The 26,112-nt window shown below is 37.6% G+C and overlaps 3 long non-coding RNA genes across 3 annotated transcripts in view; 2 read left to right on the top strand and 1 right to left on the bottom strand.

Moving 5' to 3' along the window:
- The window catches only part of LOC310897698, an 852,780-nt gene that overhangs the window by 502,718 nt on the left and 323,950 nt on the right, over positions 1 to 26,112 (bottom strand). The gene's annotated exons all lie outside the window — the stretch shown is intronic.
- Positions 1 to 26,112, top strand: part of LOC310897703 — an 88,889-nt gene that overhangs the window by 21,492 nt on the left and 41,285 nt on the right. The window lies entirely within an intron of this gene.
- Positions 9,479 to 11,320, top strand: LOC310897699. The gene is made up of 3 exons (XR_014582488.1): positions 9,479 to 9,919; positions 10,551 to 10,640; positions 10,765 to 11,320. It is a non-coding gene; the product is annotated as an uncharacterized lncRNA (long non-coding RNA).

Below are 26,112 nucleotides of genomic sequence, written 5' to 3'. Positions count from 1 at the left end.
TGGAAAAAATACATTTCTGAGACATTAAAACTACTATTTGTAATACACTGTAAATGCTAGCACACTGTGTCAGTTCATACCTTAATCTCATTTTATTTTTTTTTGCCACTGAAATAATAACCCACTTTAATAGTTTTGATCTAACTTTTAAATATTCTGAAGAATCAGAATCTCATTCTGGATCTGACATTTGAAATTTAGAGCAATTTCACTTTGACTTTGAATGTAGACCAAATTAAATAATTTACTATTTCAAATTACATTCAAGGAGCACACTGTCACAACCTATATTCTTAAATTCAACATTCCCAATCCATTGTTTAAGGAACCTCCCTATTGTGCTACTCCTACACTGAAGACAAAGGAGGAAGTATAATAAACAGGCATTTAATCAAGTCCTGCACAGCTCCATGTTTATCATTCTACCTTGTTAAGCCTCTTGTATTTTACTGTGGTTAAAATATAGTGTAAACATAATTTGACCTTTCTGTCACCATCTCCTGTAAGCCATTCTGAAAAATAAGTGTAAATAGAACTAAACATACAAAACTGGAGGAATTTTGGCTAGTGAGATTTTTTAAGATCAAAACATGTAAGACAAAAGCAGAAAATGCATTAAAAAGTATTAAAATATGCCAAGTGAGTATATAAACACATAACATTTTAGGTCTGTCACTCTCCAGCTCAGCTGCTAACAAATGGTGGAAACATCCAATAATACCAATATTTCTTCCTATGGAAGCTCCTTTGAAAGTAAAAATTTTGCTCTGCAGAATGCCAAAAAATACTTTAAGTTTGAAAATTCCAAGTTTTTCAGCTCACCATCTTTCTCAGACCAAACTCATCAGGTTCTTCCTTACCTGACGTAAGAAATGGGCTTTTCCTAAAGAATGTGATGTGAGAATGGTGGCTGTTTCCCTTCAGACCGTAACTACAGGAGGAGCGATCATGACAGTGGCTTTGCTTGCCCAGTGTTCAGTGGTTAGTATCCTTATTCTAGTGTGAGTTGAATTTCTTCTCTTAGCTGTTGGGATCAAGCTGAAGCCTCCCATAGAGGCATTTAATTTCCAGGATATAGGGTATTGGAGATTGCTTTGAGAAGTTCCTCGTGTTAGAGATTTTCAGCACTGTAAAAAATAGGTAATGTTGCAAAGAACAGGTGACAGTGCATGGGGCCAGCAAGCAAGGATGCAGGCAGGCAACCAGGACACATTCCTGCAGGGACAGACCTGTGCACCCATCATGCTCCGAGGACTATTTATGAATTTATGTACTTAACACTATGACTGAATTCCTTCCCTTCCCAAAGGCATGACCAAACTGCTAGTCAGTGACTGCCTGCATCCAGACCACCAGCCACTGAGACTTGATGGATTGTTTCTAAGAAAAGCAAGCCTAGTTTTAGTTGGTGTACATCTGCTGGACAGGCTTTGCCATTACCTGGAAAGAGTTTTTAAGAATCTGCAACTCAAGAAGCATTCGTTGCCATCACAATAAGCTGACAATGCCAAAGAAAAGCTTATTTGAAATATTTTTGACCAAAAGGCCATTCTAGATGCCAGTTTTAGATGTCATGACCTTGCTTAAAACACAGAACAAATCTGCGACTTTTTCCTTGAGGTAGCTAGCACTCTACTATGTGAAAGTTAGAGTTATGAGCGGCCTAGCACTTCAGTGTTGTAGAAATGTGTAAATACACATACTTTAAACCACTGAGTACAGTGACTTAGGCCACACTGGGCCTCTGCTATACTGGTAGCACTGCCTAGGCCATTGCAAGTACTGCATATCTGGCATGCTTTTATAGCAATAAAGGTTTAGGAGCTGTGTCTGCAGTAAAAAAGCTGCTATCATACTGAGTGTATGTTTTTATAATGTTTTATGACTCAGTGCAGCCATAGTTGTGAATAACAGTCGCTGTTTTAACTAGAAACAATTAATTAATTTGAAGAATGTATTTAGTTTTTATTTAAATAAAAATTCCAAAAGACCAAAGTTAGTCTGCATAAATTAGTTTAAGGTGAGTGACTTCACCTTCCCCCTTTCTCCCAATTATTATATGCTCTTATACTGAAAGAGCACTTCCATTTCATTTTGAGGGAAAGGGAAACACACATTGACATGGTCTTCAACTTCTCTGTAGTGTTAAAATATGCTAAAGTCCATTACTACAATCTGTAGTGTTAAAATATGCTAAAGTCTCACACCAGGACTCCCAGAACTGAGTCAAGCTCTTCAGGATTAAGATAAATGTTCATAAGTGCCTGAAGAGAAATCTGGTTTATATGCTGGAATAGGTTAGAAGGTAAAGAGGTCTGTTTCTTTTAAATCCTTGAATTTATAATTCTTTAGATTAAAACCAAGCTGGTAACAAAAAGAGCAATCTTCCCTTAATCATGTATTAACAAACAAGTATTAACTAGCATAGTTGCTTTTGGATATAAACAGACATTCGCAGTAAGCAACAAGGTACTTTGAATGTCATTGGAGATATTCAAAACTCGGATGGACAAGTCACAGAGCAACAGGACCTCACTTTGAAGTTGGTCCTGCTTTGAAATAGACTTTTCGACCTCCAGAAGTCCTTTCTAAACTAAATTATTCTATAATTTTATAACTGCTAACTTTCATTAAAATTGCTCTTTCCACATCACAGAATCATAGAATCATGAGGGTTGGAAAAGACCTCCAAGATCATCTGGTCCAACCATCCCCCTACTACTAATGTCACCCACGAAACAATGTCCCTAAGCACCGGGTCCAACCTTTCCTTTGAACACCCCCAGGGACGGTGACTCCACCACCTCCCTGGGCAACCCGTTCCAATGCCTGACTGCTCTTTCTGAGAAGAAATGTCTCCTAATTTCCAAACTGAACCTCCCCTGGTGCAACTTGAGGCCATTCCCCCTAGTTCCCTATCACTAGTTACCTGTGAGAAGAGGCCGACCCCCACCTCCCCACACCTTCCTCTCAGGTAGTTGTAGAGAGCAATAAGGTCTCCCCTGAGACTCCTCTTCTCCAGACTAAACAACCCCAGTTTCCTCAGCCACTCCTCACAGGACTTGTGTTCTAGGCCCTTCACCAGGTTTGTAGCTCTTCTCCGGACATACTCATCATATTGCCAATTGATTAGAACTTACTGTCTCTGAAAGTGAGCAGTCTGGCTTCAGATTCAGAACATCTATCTCTCAGCCTGGATTTTAGTCTGCCTCATTTGTGAGTTAGGCTAAAACTGGTATGGGATATTCAAAGGCCATGCAGAAAAGCTGTATCTGTTCTGGATGGCAACTGATTGCTGTCTTCAGGCCAAGGTGTAGGCAAAAGCTGAGTTTGCAAATGAATAAAGTGGTATAGGGGTACACTTAGTTCAGCAAAAACACAGACAGCCCCTTCTAGTGGAATTTGCAGTGTCCTTCCCTAGCTGTATGTTCCTGTTGCCTTCCTGCCCTCAGTCAGAGCCACTGAGCAGCCATAGAGTTGGCCAGATTTAGCTAGTGATATGCTAGGGCTAGCAATATGTTAAAGCGGCCTAGCATTAATATCTTTTTCCTTTAACATGTTAACTTGTGGTTTTAATCAGCAACATATGTACAAACTCTTAATTCCTTTGTTCTCACTTGTATAAAATATGCATTAATTTACAGAAGAAAGCATATATCCAGGGAATTATCAAGTGGCTTAAAAGGGAGTTTTCAGCATCCAGTTACAGGAACAGCACAATTGCAATCCTTTGTGACACATTTACCTCATGTTCTGAGTTACATAGCAGCACTAGGGACACATTTTTGACTGGAGTATATGTCATAGGATATCCTACTATTTTCATTGTCCCTCAGTGCAGGAGATGGGAAGGAGATGAGAGTTCAAGATCCTGATTTCCTACTTTTCTGGCCAGGGTTGTATCTTGAGATGCACCTGCTTCCCTGACCAAGGATGAATCTTGAGATACAAAACTTGCAAAACAAAACTTCTCAAGGTGCCATGCTGTTGGGGTTTGAAAGAATAACCACATGGCATCCCAAAGATTCCATGTGAGGCAGTCCCCCCTATATTACCAGACTTTCCCAGCCTGATTATCTAGTCATCCTTGTACAGGCTAGGGCTATTCTTTCCTTCCATCTGAGGAGCAATTTCAGGATTAAGGCCAACTATAGGTTTGCAATGCTAGAATAATTTTCAGAGCTTAGTTTAAGTGAAGTAATTCGATGAGAATCACTCTCTTAATTACTCAGTGAGCTCTAGGAACATGTCCTCACCTGACTATCATGTTTTATTGAAGTGATAATGAGAGACTACTTCAAGAAAAATACCTCCTTGCAGGGTTTCTCTGTACAGTTCTACAAAATTCTCCAAGTTATTCCAAATCACAGATTTACCGAGGAAACGTTCTGTAAATTGACCCGCTGCAAAAAGGTGAAAATAAAAACCAAAGAACAATGAATTTCCACCAGAGCTGTCCTGGAAAAAAAAAAAATCAAATCAGTCATATTTGATTTTGCCACTTCACCTAACACTGAAATCTCAGTGTTGCAGCTTTTCCATCTTTAGTATGTATAAATTTTTGTGCACATTGTAATAAACACATGGGGCCACGATAGTGTCAGAAGTTTTTCCAGTCCAATCATATAAAGTTCAAATGTTCCAAGTTCTACACTCTGCAGACCTCAAATTAGTCTCAGATGGCTTGACATGCTCTAATAGTGCACTTGTATGTTTGTGAAGGCTCAGTGAATTGGTTTTTACTTATGCTTGGTTAATATCAGTGTAGACAGAATTGACATGTTTAAAACAAATCATGGTCTGAACAACTATTGATTTTTTTTTTTTTTTTTTGCAGACAGTGTTTGGGGAGTTCTTCAGCAGGAAGATTGATTTTCTTTTTGACATTGTGTGTTTAGTTGTTTTTTTTTTTTTTGGCCTGCTCTTTTGGGCCCAGGGGTTGGTAGGCTAGTTGTTTACTTTAGCTCTGGTCACTCTGAATACCTATTCTTCCTCTTATCTCTCCAGTGGTATCCTCTCCATCTGCTCAGTAAGCACTAACAATTTTCAGCCTTATCTTTTAAGACCATCTTCAGGAGCTATTTTGTAAATGTTTTCCTAAAAGTACTTGGCACTTAGAAAGTCCAGCTGAAAAACCACTTAAATGAGATTTCAGGAGAGCCTGCAGAGAAATGAACATAAGCACTGCTGTCTTTTTTCTTATGTAGAATTCTTGTATTTTCACTGAGTTTTAATCACCTCCATCTATGAAAAAGCAATGAATTGAGAAAGGCAGGGAGAAGAAGTAAGAGTATCTGTAGCTTCAAGTAGAGCGCACTTATATGAATTTACTCCACCAATACATATGTAAACTGAACGCTATTAAAGGAGGCATACATGACCTTTCATCCCAATATCTTTATAAGCAGATATAATATATAATAAAGATGAATGAACACAGCTCATCCCTATTACTTCTTCCTCATTTTCAAAAGGTACCCTGAAATTAGATTGACCACTGAGATTGACTATTCATTTGGCTGAACACACCTTCAAGCAGGCATAGCATACCAACATAATGTAAGTTTGCTCTATAAGACTATTAATACATTGTAATTAACAAACAGCGTAATCAATCATCTGCTTTACTGCTGCATGTCTTACATATGTTGACTTGCCTGAAGGAAGGAGACTAACACCTAAGGACGCTGCATTATCTAGTTCATCATTTTTACAGTGATGGGTGCCATAAATTACAGAAAACAGGAAAAAGAAAGAGCTGATCAAAATTCCCCCAAAGCTTATGAGAATTACAGCATTTTCATCTAATGTTGAATTACGGTGAAGAAGATCTAAAATTGACCTGTAAAGGGAGTTGAATGTCAGTTTAAATAAATTTCTAAAAAGGCTGCTCACCAAAGTCTCTTAAGGAAGTGGTAATTGGAAAATAAGGAAGCTTTTCATGTGGATAAAACTGGTTAAAGCAAAGGAAACTCAGAGTAGAAATATATGGTCAGCTTTAAGTGGAGTGAGATCATCACTGAAGTCCCACAGGGACCTCTGCTTGGGTCAGTGTTGCTCAATAGAGAGATAAAAGAACAGAAAAAGGGGTGGATGACTGGTAAAGAGGTAAAGTTCTCTGATGATACTAAATTATTCAGGACAGTAGAAACAAAATTTAACTTCAGAGTATCTCACAAGCACATCCTTGTATTGATTGAATAGGCAATACAATAGCAGCTTGTATTCAATGTGCCTAAAAGTAATGGGAAAAAAAATAATCCTGTACCATTATGAAGTGATGGCCTCTGAGCTGATGGCTGTTAAGAACGACATCTTAGGGTTAAAACAAAGAACTTCATAAGAACATCAGCTCAAGACCTGTTCCTGGTCAAAAAGATGAGTTAAAAAGAAAAAAGTAGAACAGGGAATGCCACTACACTGCTGCATGAATACGTCTGAAGCACTGAACAGGAAGGCAAGAGAGGAGGCAACAGTCTATCACAAGGATTCCCACACCCTGCCAGCCACCTGACATTCATCAGAAATCTCATTTGTCTTTAGTCACTGACATTTGTAAACAACTCGTGACATTCAGGAGAAGAATCACAAGAGTTAAAAATCTTGATTTTGCTTATCCACACACATGAATGAAGATTCATACTGATAGGGAAAGAATCATACTGAGAAGTAAACAAGCAAACCACTACCTCTTAAACATTTATAGAGGGCAATACACTTAAAGAATTAATAATGCAGTGAGAATAGCCATAATTTCAAAACACATCCTTTTTCTTGGGAACACTTGTAATGACCTATAGAAGCCAAAATGGCTAATTGCATATGTACAGAAATGTTGTTGTGTACAAATAATTGTAAGGACAATCCACTATGTAATGAAAAATTTTTCATTTGTCAAATGCAAAATATTGTTAATACAAATTAGTACAGACAAGATTTGATCTGAAAGCTAGCTTGTTTTACAACTGTGATCAAGAGTCACATAGTGGTCTATTTAAAAATTTTGCTTTGTTTTGATTGTTTACTATTGGGCTCTATGGATTAGTGAGGAGAGAGTTAGCAAGGTTTTTCTACCGTATATTAAACTATCGGTCTGATAAGGCACACAGGAAAATCTTACGGAGTAGGGAGTGTGGGAACAGAGGAAACTACATCTTAAAATTGAGAAAAAAATAAATAAAATTTAAGACCACTGTTAAAATACCCATTAGACTTATTGTAATGGTTGAATAGCCATTTTCCTATGGTTTCTTACTAAAGGAGTTAAATGTCTTCACTGATATGCTGATGACCTATCTGATGAACTGTAAAAGTAGCTTGTAGTAGTAGGTTGGAATCTTATTTTTGGGAGACAAGGTAGATGCCTTCGTATTTGCACTTATTCCACATAGGCCTGTTATGTTAGTACCATCAACTATTATTGATTTCTGACAGAAACAAACACAGCATACTGATATTTCTGTTATTTATTTGTAAAGCTCTTATTATTTTTGTATGATTCCATGTGAAATTTACACAGTAATGCCATCAGTGAGACATTTTTTGCAAGAACAAAAAATCACCTGGGTGGACTCTTGTAGGCTTTGAAGTCTTTATGTGGGGAATGAATGGGGAATGCATAAGAGTATTATTATATACCAGCATAAACTAGGGAGGAATCAGTTCCACTGTTGCATTACTTAGGGCAGGACATTTCATCATGCTGTCAGGTGATGGTGAAAGCTGTTGGCTTTCTTGTAGAAACATTTTTGCCAGGCCATAGAGGCTGGAAGTTAGGGCAATAACCCAGTAAGGATGAAATTTAACTATAGAAGGAGGATCTGAGGGTTAATTTAAGGCCTGCAGTGGAAAGATGGAAGAGAAGGTCAAGCTAGTGAGCATCTAAGTTATAGCATCTACTCTTGGGCCTGAACTAATATCTCTAAATACTGTTGTTTCTTACCACAGAGATACCAGGTATAGGTATTTTTGCAGTGTGTCCTGTTTCATCTTGGGTGAATTGGGTCTCTAATCTGAAGATACAGTCCTTTGTGTTGATCTTAAACCAGTCAGGTTTGCCATGGTCCTTGCCTTGAACTCTTTCAACTCATCAACAAATCTGTCACCAGATGAGTGTTCCCACCATCAGTACTGGAGCTCATCTGACCCCTTATTGAGCTGGTCTTGGGAACAAAGGAGAGAGCGCTGATATTAATAGATTTTTTTTTTCCTGCTTTAATACCCTGAAAACATAGTGCATTACTAGGCAAATACCCAAACACATTATCAATGTGAAGAGAATGGGAAGAGAAATAAGAAGTGGAAAATCATCACGGGACAGGGCCACAACTGCTCTGGCATAGATTGGTTTACATAGCCAGGAAGTTGCATCCTTCAACTCCTATAGCCACATTAACACAGCTGTTTAGATCAGTGTTCCACTTACATTGTACCCTTTCACCATGCTTTGATTATCATTGTGGAGTTTGAGTTTTGATTATCATTGTGGAGTAATTTCCATGCCCAAAAGGTATTCGGTTTGGATGAAATGAAGTGATAGTTACACTCTTAATGCACTCCAACCATGACAGACAGTCAGTCCACAGAAGCAGACTGGACCTAGAATGAAATCCTCCCACTGGATGAAAAAAATCAATCCTTTCCCATCCACATGGTACAGATGTCATGTCTTCAACACCAACTCTTTGGCTCTACAAATCTGCTACTGTTGCACTGGGTGGTGTGCTACCAGTGCAGGCAGACACAGCTTCTTCGGAGAGAAGGTAAACTTGGAGAGGACTGGGAGATTTTTATTTCTGGTTTTGGTTATCAGCTCTGAAAAAGAACTATCCTATATCATACAACCAGGTTTCATTATCCCAAAATGGGAATTCCTCATTTAAATAATTACTCTTACATTGGCAAATGAAGAAGGCACTTAATATTAGACAGGGTAAGCACTGGGCTTGCAAAAGGTCTGTCATTTAGGGGCCCAGGTTGCCTGGTATTCTTGGTGGTTCCTCACTTTGTGCCAAAGTGCATAACAGTCTAGCATTAATACCTGCCCACTACAGGCTGGCTCCAAAAGCCCAAAGATATGAAGGTTTGTAGAGTAGGAGAAAGCTGTTACTGTATGGCCAACACAAATGTTCAGGAAAGTTATGAGCCAGGCCATCTAAAATAATAATGCTTAATTTAGAGATTATGAGATTAAAACCTTACATTTTAGCTGGGTTTTGACTCTCCTTTTCATTATACTTGATGAATGTTAAACTTAAAAAAAAGAAAACACAAACAATTAAGAAAATAAAAGATATGAAATATTTATATATTTATATACTTCTAGCACCTGGTTTACAAATGAATGTGAGATTTATAACAAAACCTCAAAATCTGGCAACACTATTAAAAGAAAGGAGGCAAATGCTGAGGTCAAAAAAAAATGCTTACAGACATAACCTTGTAAAAAATTAAATAATAGTGAGCAGTTATGGTATTTGTAAAGATTAATCATTTCTGGTTGTCAGCATTTAATACCACTGATGTTCGTGGCTGCTCTCTTAAAAAAATAAGAAAATAAGACTACCTATCATTATCTGTCTTCTGGTAGCAAATATATGTTATCTTTCCTGTTTATCTTTAAACAAAGCTTTCTTACTCTACAGCCTAGTAGCATATGATTGAAGTCATTTCCATAGCACCTGAGTCTGATGAGTTTACTGGGAACTAACCAAAGGAACAGTAATTCAAAGCAGATGTTAACTGACACTGACTACATTGTTCTATCAGTGTGATGTGCAAAGGCACACAGTTATTTAGATGCATATCCATATCTTACGACATGTTCTTAGATGTCTACAGCCTATAGTATTCTAAGGCCCTGCATTAAGTCACACAGATTGTTATGAAGAAGGAAAAAAAAGTTGTCTCTTGATGTAAGGTAGTACCATTTAACTTGTATAATTTTTGTATCTGCTGTCCTTCCTCTCTTCTGGGAAAAGAAGCAATTTTTTATTCCTACCGCATGGTTTGTTATCATTGCTTGTATAGTCAGCAAGTAGTTGCTTTGCCTGAAAATGCTCTGTACTTCAGTCTCAGTCAGTTTTTAGGTTATTTTTACAACATAAAATCTTAGGGCATGACTCTTTGTAGTACTGCCTGTTTTGTTTATTGACTCACTCACACTTAAAATACTTTCTTGGAGAAACTTTTTTTTTCAGTATATTAGTTCAAAGCAGCTCCTGGTCAGATTGTTTTAACTAATGCAGTAATTGGTATGTGTGTTCAGACACAAGTATTAGAATTTTCTTGGTTTTGCTATGTTTCACACAGTTTCACAAGGTTTATTTTTTTTCTTTTTTTTTTCTTTTTCTCCATTTAACCATTTCTTAGTGTGTGTATAAATGATTTTGATCTCCTCTGAATGATCCCATATAGGTGCAAATTGTATAAAAGGATAATAGAGTATACCTCTATTAAGACATGAAGTGCTGATTTGCAAAATTGATAAGAGACTGCAATTGATCAGCAACAGAGCTGATACTTCTGTAATTTCCCTACTGTCCTACCAGAGCTCTTCATCCCACCTAATTCTTCAAAGAAGAGATGCATCATTTCCTGAACATTCAGTGCTAGAGTGACCATTAGACAGCTGCCCAGAGGTAATGTCTCTAACTCTGTCTACAGAGAAGCATCTTTAAAAACAAGGCTATTTAGTATTGTGAAATATTTCTAAGAGACTGTTTGTTTTTCTGAAATTTTCTTTTTTTACATGAATCACTGGAGACCAATCAGATAACAGAAGAGAGAGCCTTTTCATCTCTGGACAACTCTTCAAAGAGGTGGATGGGAATTTAGCCACATGACTTCTTCATTGATGGAAGACATACAATTAGGTCTAAGTATTACTTCACCAGTGGTTTTTGACCCTTGTCAGCTGTGGAGCTGTAAACATTTTCTGTGGAATATCTAGTCTCTTTAGAAACTTCACACGTATGGACAGTTCCGTGCATATATTAAGGTGTTTTTCATAATCAACTTTCATGTTTGCACTAGAAACAATATTTAGGTCACCTTAGCCATCTATAGCCATTCATTAGAGGAAATTCATGAAAGTTTTCTCTCTGTCATAATCCTGTGTAGCTCACATAGAATGGAAAAAAAAGTTTGATAATTTATCTCTAGATCTCATCTTTCTTTAGCATTAAGAAAATATGGGTTATAAGAAATTTGCAACTCATATTTTTTTTCTACATAACTCTAGACTTGTGTAGGAGAACATGTAGGACCTTATAGAAAATCTGTTGAAACTCCTGGGATTCTTTCCATCAAGGAAAAGTTTCTTGGCCCTTATGGTGATATTGGGGGGGGGGGGGGGGGGAAGGGGGGGAGAGGAAAAAAAAAAAGAAAAAAGAAATGTCTTTCTTCACCTAGCTCTTCTTTTCTTGAATATATCGTCTGTCCTCTGGCTACAACTTCTACTGCTGTAAAGACTCTATTGTCTGTGTTCATACTGACAGTTAGACTTCACTGAAACCTTTCAGATACTGATGGGGTCTTCTCACCAGCAGAGGAGAGCTGCAAAGTCTAGTAAGGGCTGCAGAGAAATCTTGCTGCTTGAATGACTACATTAGGCACCTCTCCTGCTAAATCAGCACTTGAGGTGCCTTAACTTGTCATGCTTTCCCAGCAGAGAAGGGATTTCAGAGGTACTTGTTTCACCACAGACTTGTCTGTCATATATTGCATCTTCTCACGAGCCTGTAAGGGCTGACATAATCCAGAGTTAAACTGATCTTGTAGTTGGCAAAATGCACTGGGAGACTTCTGGATGAAAGTCATTCTCTGACACCAGGTCTAGCTACTGTACATAATTGAATTCACTTATTTATAAAAAATTATCTAGTTGGAAATATAGATGGAATGAATTTAGGTCATTTAGAATATAATTACTCAGGCTGGTATTTGGTCAGGAGACAGTAGTTAGCAGCACCAAACTTGAGAAAAATATTTGTGATGTTCAGGTATTTCTTCTCATTGTGATACAGAAATTGCTGCTTCTCTAGTGAGTGCTTCAGGTGACTACACATCTGACATTCCCCTTATGATGCATTATAGCTGTGTTTGTATTTTTACATTGCTAGGGAAAAGATTGGTCAATCTACTTTTTATCACTGAGGGAAAAAAATGAAATTGTGAATAGGTTGTGGCTAAAGGTGGGAAAGGAGAGGTAACTGGAATATAAGCTCCTGCTGCAATGATTAAGAGATATGCCAAGTGATGCATAGGTACTCCATGTATAGATGGACTTGTTCTGGAGTGGCAGGACATAGCCATTTATCTGCACATAGAATATTTTTAGAGGCTAGGATCTGGAAGACCTCAATCCAGTCTTTCACCAGAAGCTGCTTGTACGACTACAGGCAAAGCAAATACTAACATCAAGATTTAGATTTTGCACAGAAGCCAGGCATGTAAAAGTGAGGTGCTGGGTCATGGCGCTATTGCAGTTCTCAAGTCTGTTTTGTAGACCTGAACCTTAATCTCTCTGTTCTATAGTATCTGACAGAGTATAAGTACCTGTCCTGCCCTCCCAAGAAGGTGCTATGGGAGCAAGTGCCACAGGATACTTAAGGTGCTCAGGTGCCTCTATAAATATGGTGTTTAAGATGAGTGGATAAAAACAATGATTCATACAGGAAATCTGTTTAGTGTTCTGGACATTCCTTAATAACAGCTAACTATACTCTGTGCTTTCTGGTAGTTGATCCATATACAGGATGAAAGCCTGGTCCAGCTGCCAGAAAACAGGATGGCATACATCTCATTTGACTCAGCTGACAAAACATGAGGTGTCTTGTCTAGACTGAAGATTCTGTGTATAGTCAGGGAAGTGGGCGAGCACTTCCAGAAAGCAGCTTGTACCATCCTAAAATGGGTGGCTGAGCCATAGGGGGCTGAGGACAGGCCCTCCCGAGGAGCCTGTCTCTGTTCACAGACTAGTGAGGAGGGCCTCTGGGTGGCTGGCTCAGTTAAGGCACCTCCCTGTCTGATAGCTAAGTAAGATTAGGTGAATTCCACTGTGGTCTCCCTCCAAATGACAAAAGACCCTTGAGGAAGGTTGAGAGTTTAATCTCTCCATGTGACCCACATGATAATAGCAGTATTAAAAACCCAGGTTCATAAATAAATAATAATTATATATATATATATCCTTTAGCTTTTAGAATTGTTTGTTTAGGTGCCTGAAATAAACTGAATTCTGATAAAGCCTATTCCACTATAAATGAAAGGCTAATGTAGTTAAAATATCTTTAAATCAGTCAGACAAGTCATACTCCTTCTGTGTCAGCTAAATAATTAAAGTTTGATCTGTGAAACCTTACTTACCTGTAATGAGCTACCTGTGGTTAAGAGAGAAAACAACAGCAAGAAGACCTCAATGCATAGTTGTTTTAACTTGAAACTTGACACTTTTTGCCTAAGCTGAAGCAAAATCAAATGAAGCAAATACAAAACCTTCTCCTGTTCCAGAGTCATGCATAGCATTGAATTGTCACTTCTGCTGTGATCTGAAACCAGGAAAGGACTGTGTTGATGCCGAATTGACTCAGGAGAAAACCTGTTTAAGGCTTCCTTATTTGTTTCAATTTCTATGCTGTAATAACATTTCTTCAACTCTGGGAAACCAAGACAGGTTTCTCCAAAGCAGAAATCCTGAAATGTATGTCACAGCTTGAGTGGTCTGAAGGACTATTTCAGACAGCTAATAACTTGGACAAATCATGAAGGCTTATTGGCCATCACTGGAGTGAAGCATGTACCATACTGTGATTCCAGTTGTGAGAAACCTTGTGCACTCACGAGGTATGTCACAGTCTCGGCCACAACAGATTTTATACACTACTACTCATCCATATATTTTGTAACCCTTTCATACCTCTATTAAAAAATTATGTCAAATTTCACATTTAATCTTAACCTAATTAATTACTTGAATATTACAATAAAATTAAGCATGGACGAGGAGATACCCCTAAGTTTTTCAGCAAGTTAGAGCTGCTGTGTGAAGCTTCTCACCTTTTCAGAGCCTTTACTTCCATATTCTCTATTATCACTTAAATCAATGACTATATTCTTCTATTGTGGGGAGTCCCAGATCCCTTGAAATGCAAGATGTGTGAAGCTTTTATCTATATTCCTAAAAGGGCGGGGGGGAGGAAAGAAAAAAAGTGATGCAGATGGATCAGTATAAACATATATGACAGTAGCTTGGAGCTGCATGCAGTAGCCTAAGTAAACAGAGTGACAGGATGACTTTTCAAAACAAGCTTGTCATGTTTATGCTTGTTATCAGCTCTCCTGACAACCATTTTCCCATCAGCTAACTACAGACTTAATTAGGGCATTAACACAGTCCTGCCCCCATGCCTCCTGCCTTTCCCCAGCTTAGCACTGGGCCGTTACTGGGGAAAAAGAAAGCAAGCCAGCAAACAGGAAAGAGAGAGAGAAAAAGGAAGGAAGGAAGGGGAGGAGAGAGAGAGTGAGAGAGAGCATGATTTTGGTTGCATTACACAGGATGGAAGGAAAACAAGCAGTGCTTTTCCACATTTTGTACCACAATTTTGCAAAATGAATAGTTCATGGGAGCAGGCAGGCCAGACCGCACCATTGAAACAAACCAGACTCATTCTGTGATTTCCACTTGCAGATGTCTGAAAATGCAAGAAACGTGAATTCCGTCATCGTCTGTTAAGATACATCCCTCATGCAGAGGGACTGTTCTATGTAAGGAAGATCCAAAGATCCTATGCACAAGACAAAACATAGCAAGTTGTAAGGTACTTTTGGCAGACTATTTTTTTTGAGGTAGAGACTAATTGCTCACCTGGGGCTTGTACAATACCTTCACTTTAATTAAAAAAACAGAGCACATTTTGCAGTATCCGGTCCCTATGAATAGTTCCCATGTATCATACCCAGACTAGAGCTCCATGTCATACAGTTACCAATAGTAACTGGAGTAACCCTGAGCATATTCCTCACAATGTTATTCTTCATAACGACAGTTTTACATACAGTACTACTTTTAACCCTTCATGATTTTGTAACTAGTAAAAGACTTGAATTTTCTGGTTTTCATTATTTCAACACATATATTTCCTCTAGTGTAGCTGGTAGACCATGTCTTTGGTATCAAAGAATTTTGCTTCACTAATCTTTCCCTCATTCACTACCATAAGACTATCCCAATCAAGCCCAGGTACTGTTAATTGTAGTTTATTACTTCCGACCTGTCAGAATTGCCCAATCAGTACAAGCGTTGGTGAATTTAGACTTTTTTTTCCCCTCAGTAGTGTTACTGATGTGAACAGCTGATGGCTAATGATGTAGCATTCTATTGGATGCCCTGGACGAGGGAAAACCCAGATGGTGGTACCCAGACCAAAGATTAAAATATAGCACAGATGTCTCTGCAGTGTGTATGAGCAATTGCTATATCCGCTGTTTGGCTTCCAGAAAAATTAATAAAATACATTCCATCTGAATAACCAGGAGGTGTTAAACAGTAGGTATTTGAAACCCAGGAGATTTTAAATCCACACATCAAAATGACTTGTTTCTAAGGAGATGTTAGAGGAGATCTTGGAATGGCTGTTAATATTCAGCCCAACTTTGAAAAGACCTGAGTCTTCTGGAGAAGAAACAAGTAACCCTTCAAAAAAGGAAAGAGAACACCTAGATTATCTTAATTATGATTTAATGTATACATTTGTTGGTCTAGGAGAGAATAATTGAATGGGAAGTCTGAGTCTCCATTAAGATGGAGAATAATTAAACTAGTACCAGTCAACATGTGGTATATAGAAAATAAAGCTTGTTATTACTGCTTAGGCAAGTTCACTTGACATAGATATTAGCATCAATATAATATGTTCCTGTAAAATGTTTGAGTGGTATTCCATGGCTTTATGTTTTCAAAACTAGATGAAATAAAATCAATGTGGCATGTATTGCAGGAACTAAAATTTGGAGACATATCAAATCTCAAAATATAACTGTAAACAGGGAATGGATCATCAATGAACAGATGTGTTTCTAGCAGGGTTCTGAAGAGATCACTGTTTTTCCAACAATATTTAATGTTTTTTTTTTTTTTTTTTACAAAGAACCTGGAAAGAAAAAACAATTACTGATTGAACTTACAAAAGGTGCATGGATTAAGGAACGAATGATAAATTAAAAAGAGATCTAGTCACTGTTGCATAAAAAAAATAAGTCAACATGTGATTTAGTTGGACCAAATAGGAAAAATGGCAGCAAGAAAGCACATACATCTTATCTATAAGAAGTACTTGAAAAAGACAAGCAGAGTAATAATTTTTGGTTTTGCTGGTGTTATGACAGTTAATTAACATAGTGCCTAGGAAGAACTGTCTTTAGCAAGGACTGTATGATGCTGTAGATACACAGAATAAAAATGCAATTTCTCCTCTCCAGAAACTACCAGTGCAATTTTGCATCCAAAACACTTTGCCGTTTTTGGATGTATGAACAGGACAGTTTCAAAATGGAGTGGGGAAGTGAGCAACCTGGGTGCTAAAGTGACAGACAGATGTGTGGGAATGCATTGGAGCCATAGACATGACTATAGTACTGGAAATTCCTATATTCCTAAATTCCTAATTCACATACTTATGGTGCTCAACCCAGATAGAACATCTGAGAGAGTTTATGAGTGTCTCCCTTACACTCTATAAGTGTAAAGTGTTGAAAAGCTGGAAGTAAAGGGCTTTTCCAATTTATTGGGCTTTGATATAAGCATCTTACTTCCTAGGGTAAATTATATCCTTATAGGGTTAAAAGAAGTGACACCAACCTGGAAATTTTTCTCTTATCAGTTGCAGATATTTTTAAAGATGCAAATGTCAAAGGTAATTCAACCGCATTGTTCTCACAGTATTTCTTAGAAGACTGTAGGTACCAGATGTTTTTATTTGTTGTCATTGGCTTTCACAATATTCTCCCAGCTGAGAAAGTCTCAGTGAAATTATATATTCTTTTAAGATGGGACACTGAGCTGAAGGAAAGCTCAAAATGCTGCTTGGTGTTTCAGCTGCATAATTTCCAGTGATTATTGTGTGTCCCTGTGTTCCTGGGCCTAGGGCAATGCTTTGAAAATGAAGGGGCTATTGCCCAATCTTTATATCTTTGAAAAGAGATAAAATTAGAGCAGTTTTTAGAGTAAGCCCTGCAGGTTCACTGAGCAGCTGCCTTCAAAGGAAATTTCTTTGTCTTGATAAACAAGAAAGCAGAAGCACCTGGGTTTGGACACATCAGTTTTCTACCTTGGAATACTAACATTTGAAATCAGATGGTTGAAAACAAGACACAAGTTATCATCAATAAGAAAATATTATCTTTCTGGATGTTCTTTGTCCTAAAGTAATATTAAGTAGTTCTACTTATATAATTCAACTATCACAGTGTAAAAGCTTCAAGGTTTTATTACTCGAAGGGTAGCTGAGGTACCTTGGACAAAGAATCTTAGTTTACAGCTCTGGAAATTCTCATTAACTGGAAGAAACGATGCTACTACCATTATTTATATGCAATTCATTTGAAAGGCTTCACATAGGTTTATTTTGTTCAGACAAATCTAGTGTAGAGATACCATTCAATAGAGACTGTAACAATGGAAGTTAAGTGTCAAAAATCTCATAAGAGCAATTAAATTACAGATAATGGGGACTAACCTAACATGGTACAGTATATGACCAGGTCAGGTGAGTCAGGATGAAAGTGTTTGTATTTATTGATTTGCTTTTCTGTCATTCCAATTTTTTTTTATTTTTTATTTTTAGAATACATTATACTTCTGAATGCAAGGTCTTGGTTTTATCTACTGTCAATCCAACAAAGGAGGACAGGTTTAACTTTGGATAAAAATTTAAGGAAGAAAAAATGTTCCTTTCAAAATATAATAAACCTATTTAATCCCTGGAACAGGTTTAACTACTGTCAATCGGGGTATGAAAGATCAGGTTCTATTGGGAGTAAGATCATGCAGAGTAATGGTCAATTTGTATTTATTTCAACAGTGTTGTAAACATCTTTAGGTGTACTTACTAGACATGGCAAGGGTGATTGACAAGTCTGAAGTCACAGAAAAATGAGAAAAATTACTGTTTGCTCATTAGTTGCAATACACAGATTTGAATACTGCTTTGCTCTTGACATAACCAGCTTTCTGATTAATTAATAATTCCTGTTTCTGATTTTATTTAAGGCATACTTACTGTCAAGAGTCTACACGGAATAGCAAGAATTAGGATGAAGGACTTCTGTGAGATTTTAATACATAGATACTCACACAGAAGTGTCCATGAACATCTCCTGGTAATAGGAATAAACAATTCTAACCCAAAAGAAATGAGTCAGACATTTTACAATACAGCCTGGTACTGAAAGTCTGCAATGTCCACATCACATTTTCTTTCTCTCCTTCAAGCTGTGATCTGGGAGCTGAAGCGGTACAGCGAGGCAGTTTTAACACTAATTCCTCTGAATTACCAAATTAAATGTCTAACAGCTGATACAATGTGGAAAAATCAGCTATTTCCATCTGTAAGCAGTCTTAGAAAACATCACAGCCTTTTACTTCTCCTGATCTGGTCACCTAGAAAATACTAAATTGAGAGCAAAAAAATATTTTTAGAAGGCATAAGGAAAGTATTTCAGCTCTTCCAACAGGAGATTGAAGCCTGTTGTTCAATGTGATCATCCCAGCTTTATCAGTGTAACAGCGTGATGATGATTTGTATCGTCTGAAACATGTCTGGAGGAACTGAAAGATGTCACCTCGCCAACACTCTCTCAGAAAAAGAAGAGTGATAATGTGTCAGTAAAATTTCTGTGAATTCTTCTTGATTTCTGCTCTCTTTATAGAAAATGAGAAGTCAAAGCAAGCTGATAGCCACAGAGAATCAATGCTAAAAGCTAACCCCAGATAATATTTTTTCTCCATTTATGTAGTGTACTTTTTGGTTGGCAGTGGATTTTCATACATCACTGTCTCAATATTGCATACTGGCCTGGAATTTAGGACTGTTAGTCTGCTAACTCGCTGTGGCTTTGGGCAAACCATGGAGCTAAAATTTCAAAAGTGTCATTTAAGTCTGGGGCTGTGTTAGCTATTGTGGACACCTCTGACTTTATGATGAGGGCAGCTGCTTCAAGAGATGGTGAGGGAATCATAACAGCATCTGCTAACAAAGATTTGCAGACACTGTTCCACTGTGCAAGGCAAAGCACAGTGCTTTCTGTGGGTGGATCAGGGGAATGAAGGGGGAGGCTCTGACCCTTAAAGACTTGCTGAAAGTCTAGGATCTGTTTTGTAGAGTAGTATTCCCAGAGACTGCTGTTATTTGCCATGATCCAAGCAGTGATATCCAGTCTATTCTCTTCTGGCTCACCATACCTCACTGGTCACTGCTAATGTGATTTCTTCTCAAATCATAAAGACATAAAGGAGAATGGATATGGAATTATGACTATAATGAAAGTGAAGAAATACTAACAATAACAATAATAATGGTAGTAATAGTAATGTGTCAGAGTCACGCGGTGAATGAATTTACTATAATTAAACCAGCAGAAAATGAATCATTTCTACTATGTTAGTTAAGTAACCCTATGCATCCTTCCCTTTTCTTCTGCAGTCCCATTCCCAACACCCTCCTTCTCTAAGCTGGCCTCCAGCATTTGCTCCCTCCTCTCCTACGTCCTCCTGTGCTCCGTAACACCCCAGCCCAGCTAGCTCAGGCCAGCTGCTCAGCCAAATAATGTATTGCACAAGTCTCCAATAACCTACCCCTGTCTGAGCAGTCTGTGCCTGCAGGACCTGCACTACCTGCAGTTCAGTGGAGCTCCAGAGAGGCTGTCTCCAGAGAGGTTGTCTCAAATCCAGGCTGTCTTGAATGATAATGTATGTGAACCTTACAAAAGAGTAAAAGTTTGAGCCTTAAGAACAATTTTGGCCCTGTCTTCCTTCCAAATCTGGCAATTTGGCACAACTGATTATTTAATTCTGTGAAGGTAAAGTTTATGGCTGCAAGTCAACAAGCAGCAATGCCAATCTAACAGCTTGATGCTGACACAGAAGGTCTCCCTCCTCCTCTCTCCTTTGTGCCTTCCCTCCACAGTCCCTACCCTCTCCCAGTCCTGTCCCCACTGCTTTGTCTCACCCTTTACCTCTTTCCTTGAGCCAATTCAACCAGGAGAGAATTATCAAAATTTCTCACAATTTTCTTCCAACTTAGGGAGGTGAATTGTCTAATGGAGGCATCTGAAGAACACTGCAGTCAGCAAAAGGTATGTGGCAGCACTGCATTGCCAGGACCACAAGTGGAAAACATGTGGGCAGAGGTGGGATTTATGCTTTCTGTCAGCAATGAGCTGTAAGATCCATCCACCACATCTTGCAGAAGTAGATTACATTGGGTCTGATTCTCTGCTATCATAAAATGTATGTAAGTGTTTGTACAAAAACACATGGAAAAGTGCCAACAAGTTGGAGTAGCAGTGTTTTACTTTCTTTCATTTGGATTTCTTCTGTCTCCCTTTACAAGTAATGGAAAATCAGACCAAATATAACAACTCTTTTTCTCTTTAAGGTAGTAACCCCTTTTGAGAATGTCGGATGGCTTTTGAAGTGATAAGTCATCTCAGAAGAGGACTAAAATGTATACAAATATATACAAAATATATAACAAATATATAAACAAATATTATTTTTTTTTAAGTTAAAAAAACAACAACACAAACCACTAAACATGTCAGAATTACAACAAATACCTCTAGTCCATCAGCTGTGGTACAGATAAACATTTCAGTGAACATCTCAAAGATGTTCACTATGTACAAGTAAATCCAGATGGTTCTTCTATATGTTTTTCACCAGTGAAGCTGGACAGAGAGTAGAATTCAGCCTTCAGCTCTGTTTTGTTTGCTTTGGCTAATCAAAACTGAAGTTTTGCTTCCTACTTTCTCCCATTTGCCAGGCTTTATTGTTGTACTATAAAACAAATTAATGAACAACTTGTATTTAAAAAAAAAAAAAGGTCATGCTGTCCTTGCCTTACATGTATTAATGAATGATAATGATGTGAAATATATCAAAACCATAAATGGATTGGCTCATGCATTTTCTAATAACTAGTGTATTGTGACTTTTGAACATTTCTACACAAAAGATTACAAAGAATATCTGTTGCACTCTCGGAGCAGCAGGGTTGTATTATAGAAATTATAGCACTTTTGATGATGCATGGAATGTATGTATTTACAGTTCTAAAGCCTGATTTCACCCTTCTTCACCATGCATGTTCCTGTTTATCCATAGCATTTGCTTGTCTTCCATGAGGGAGACTTTTCTCAAAGTGTGTAGTCATTTGGTTGATATGGACTGAATTCAGCTGTTGGCGTACTATCGAGGGAGAGGGCAAGAGGGCATCAGCATGAGCACTTAGTGATGTGGTGCACTGTCCTGTGTTATGAGATATAATTGTGACTAAATGCCTGTACTATGGTCCTCTTATATATGGTCCTTAATATACACTCTTTGTTTTTCATTACTCAAAACTTTTCTGCTTACTCTGAATTGTAAAATATACTGAAAAAATATTCATATAAGGGCTAGACAAAGAAAAACTGTGTGAGGGTAGTAGTTGTGGTTGATGGTAGAGAAAATTAAGAGCCAATATAAATTATTCATTGAAATTTCTCCTGTGTGTTATCCAAAATGCTCTCTACATTCTTTTTTGGACACCATCTTGTTTTCAGTAACTCCCCTGTTGAAGTTTTCTGCCTTATTTTGCTTCAAACAGTTTTGTGTCATTGTAAGTATATCTTCATGTCTAGGGAGAGCAGAGTATCTTGCTTAAGCTCTTCAGCGTCATTAGAGGAAGTTTTTACTCTGAGCTTGAACCACAGTTCCCTGATAAATAGAAATGAGTCTGAAAATCCCTTCTGAAAATAGTTTGTGATGTATTTGCAGGGGGCTGCTGGGAAGGTAAGACCTCTAATTTTAAGCTTTGATGCCTCAATCTGAAATGGAGTAAAAACACCAGGATTGTATTTACTCTTCCAACATTTGAGGGTAGAAATGAACTGGAAATGGAAGATTTCAGAATTATGTTCTGTGTACAGCTTATTGCTACTGTGCATGCTTTAAGAGTGTTTTTGAGCTCTGTTCTGTTAACATAAAGTCTATAGAATTAAGTGCATGCATGAAGTATATTGGAAGAAAAAAAAAAAAAATCAATATTCTTAATATGCACCTAGTTTTGACCAAACTCTTTTGTCAAATTTCAGATATTTTTGCAATGGTCTTTGACCAGACAGTGCGTGAAGGAATGAAATGATTACTCTCTCTGCATTTCCTTGCTGTATTTTATTTTCCCACTTTTTTATTTGTATTTACTAATTGAAAAAAAAAAAAAAAGAAAAAAAAAAGAAAAAAAGAAAAAAAAAGGCTGGATTTTATGGTGTCTTTTGTCAAGAAATAGGAAAGTTCTTTGTACATATCACACACAACCGAATTAGCTAAAACCGTAGCTAAACTTTTAGCTAAAACAGGCTACAGCAGCTATATGAGGTGACACATGAATACTATTAACCAATTTAAATTTAGTAGTAAATAGTTCTTTTGAAACTGAGGGAATATTTTGTGAGGTAGTTTGTAATTACCTGAACTGGCAACTGGCCAGGACACCATGGTTAATATTACATGTGTCATGAAAAACTCTGAGATCTGTTTTTTTCTTAAGTGATTTTCCTTCTTCTTAAGATTCAAATTCGTTTTTGGTTAAATTTTTAAATTGTATTCCAAATGCTACTTAACCAGAAACCTGCTTCTTTGAACAATAATCTGGTGACACTTATGTTCTCCCAGGACATGCACCCTGAAATCCTGCTTATTTCTATCATAGACCAATGCCCTGGCAGCCTTTGTGAAGTGCCTTTCAGTTTAGGGAAGGGCTAAAAATTTGCATAATGTGGAAAAAAATACAGGAACTGTTATCTTTGAAACCATAATTTTGTAATTCTCTTGCTCAGGGTTTTTCACTCTACCTAGTACACATGGGCTCAAATTCAAACTGAAGAGAGATTTATTTATTTATTTATTTATTTTCTCCTCAGGAAAATTAAAAGGTGTGACGTATGAAAGCTATGTTCCCACTCCACTCCAGGAAAGGCTTCTACTTTTCTTTACTTCCTATTCTTACCTTTGGCTTCACCACCTCTGGAAACTGTAAAATAAATTGGAGTGAACTGACAATTGTAAAATGAAGCCAACACTGCCCTTGAAAGTAGGCCATAAGGCAGAGTGCATGAAAACCCTGGTTATGAGGTCTTCTTTATCACCAGCCCATGCAACTATGTTGAGGGAAGATTTCTTTTTATCACAAAAGGTCAATTTTCTTCTAAGGAAATCTTGTCCGTCCTCACCAGGCTGGCAGAAAGCCATGCCTAGCCAAACCACAGACACTCATGTTCCTGTAACAAGGAGGAGGGTAGTTCCATGCCACTGCTTTCTGGAGCCATAGTGTCTTTGGGCAGGCAGGTCCCTTCCCATGGGTGTGCTCTGGCTGGCACAGGGGTCTCTACAGGTGATACTTTGTCTGAGCTGGCTGTTGAATTGTCCATTCTCCTGGAAGACTCAGCCCTGCTGAAGCTGGAAAGAAAAGGAAAGAGGAGACCCCTGGGCCAGTTTTTTGTCTTTTATGTGATAATCGCACTAAGCTTGCTGGAAAAGAATGACACAATGAATTTCTGACTTATGAAGAAGTTATTCAGGATTACCACAGAAAGTGTGATGCACAGCACATAATATTTTGTCCACTACTATTTAAATTTGCACCCATTTTTTACAAAGACATTCTCACCTGTCTGCCCAAGGTGAAGGTATTAAATATGTTCTTACAAATGGATTCATATACACTTTATTATCTGCATTTTCCTTTTATTTATGCTGTTTTCCACATAAGTACTTATACAGTAGGGTAGGGTAGATTAGAGTTTATTTTAAGTAGATCAAATATTGTACACTATATAAGTTTATAGGGTGTTTTCACAAGAAATTGCAGACTTGCCATGAGTAGCATATGAGAGCACCAGGGATTTTGTGTAGCGCTACTTATTTTACCAGGGATATAATGCCAGCAAAGGTCAAAATGATACTTGGCACTTTCACAAAAATGTCCTGTGATTTTTTTTTAAATTATTTTTTATTTTTTGAATTTTCCACCTCTTGCATTCTGTGCATTCTTCTGGATATTTAGGTCTGAAAGCTGATGGTCTTTGTCACCCTTACTGTTTAATACTTGGTCCCCTCGCAAAAGCTTTCATGCTCGGGCTATTAGATCAACTGAAGCTGGTTCTAAGAATGCTCTGTCCACCCTACAATGAACAGTTTGTTCCCATTCAAACCACTAGAAATAAGTATTTGAGGACATGGGAAGGTTTTGCACTGGACAAAGCTTTAATTAACTGTTGCATACATATGGACAAGCTCAGGGGGAAAAGTACAGTCAGCCAAGAGCTGTATATGAAGAGAAAGAAACAGATTTGGGCTAAATGATATTGCTTGCCTATCTGTAATATGGAAGATAAAGAAAGCTACATTCAAGAAGAGTATGCTAATAATTTTAGGTATCTTTTCTACTGTTGACAAGGTTCTCTGTTCATATTGATGGTGAACTGTCTGCCAGCATTTTCTGCTACTTAATTATCAAAAACAGGTCAGAACAATTCTCTGATGAAATAAACTAAAATGTAGAATATAATTATGTATTTTTTACTGTAAAGAAAAAAGAGGTTAACTACCACTAGTAAATAAAACAGGACACTTTCCTTCAGTTCCGAAGCCAAATTGGGTTGACATATCTCACATTCCCATAGCTAATCTCTCCCAGCTACCCAAAACAGGGTGACTATATTTTAACTGTCCATTGGGTATGGTCCCTGCCTGTATTATCTCCCACTTCTCTCCAAAAAAAAAAAAAAAATAATAATAATAATAATAAAGAAAGAAAAAAAATGTGATCTGGAAGTGCTGTAGTTGGTTCAGATCAAAACTGTGCCCTGGGATTTTACTAGTGATTTAAAATCCCATGTAGCAGTATTTGGTCTGGGCCCCAAGCCATGCTTGGTTAACTAGTAGAGATGTAATCTAAGGGTTTTTGGGTCCTTAGTCATATATGGTCAAGTGTAACCACTATACACGCAGCCAGAATTGCCCTGACCTGCAGAAGAGGCTGAAAACAAACAGAAAAATGCTGCTTTAGTAGCCATTAATTGTACAGTTTGTGTAATAGCTTGATGAAAGGGAAACTGAATAGGATGGTCTTGTGCAATGACATTGAACCTGAACAATTTCCCTGCTATTAGTCCATAACTTCAAATACCTAGTTGATTGATCCAAATTATGAATGATTACCAGGGGTTTTACCTGAAATATTCAAACAATTTTACCTCTCACAGACATTGGCACTGCTTTGATACATGAAAGGTGACAGATGATTCTACCTCTTCAGAGACAGAGAAGGAAAACAGGGTAGTTACCATCAACTTTTAAGAGAAATAAGATTTTTATAAATAGCACTTATACAAAGCATCAGTCAGACTGTGTGACATACTTTGGCTTGTTTATTGCTGAAATAAAGGTGAAGCTTATAAATGCAAAGACCTTCTTTGAACTTTCTTCCCTATTTAAACATCGCATCATAGTAGATACTGTAGATGGAAGGTTATGCAAACTTCAATATGCTTTAGTAAAGATACTTTACTGAAGGACTTGCATCTATCTCCATGTATGTATTTTTTTCCCCTCTTCGATCATGTGATCTGCATGTTCTGCAGATACATTGACGACTGAAGAGCTACAGACTCTCTCTCTCTCAAAAATCTGCAGAAAGGAAGATTCTTCATGAAATGTAGGAAATTCAGAGCTCTTCCAGAGCTACTCATTTAAATGAGTTTACTTTCTGACGAGGGAATAAGGTAGACACCACTGAAGTCAGTGAGAGATACAGGAGAAAGAAAACCCCTGCTGTGTATTATTATGTAAAG

The sequence above is a fragment of the Anser anser genome, assembly GCF_964211835.1.
Source record: "Anser anser genome assembly, chromosome: 3".
NCBI lineage: Eukaryota > Metazoa > Chordata > Aves > Anseriformes > Anatidae > Anser > Anser anser.
This window is presented reverse-complemented; position numbering and strand designations above follow the sequence as displayed.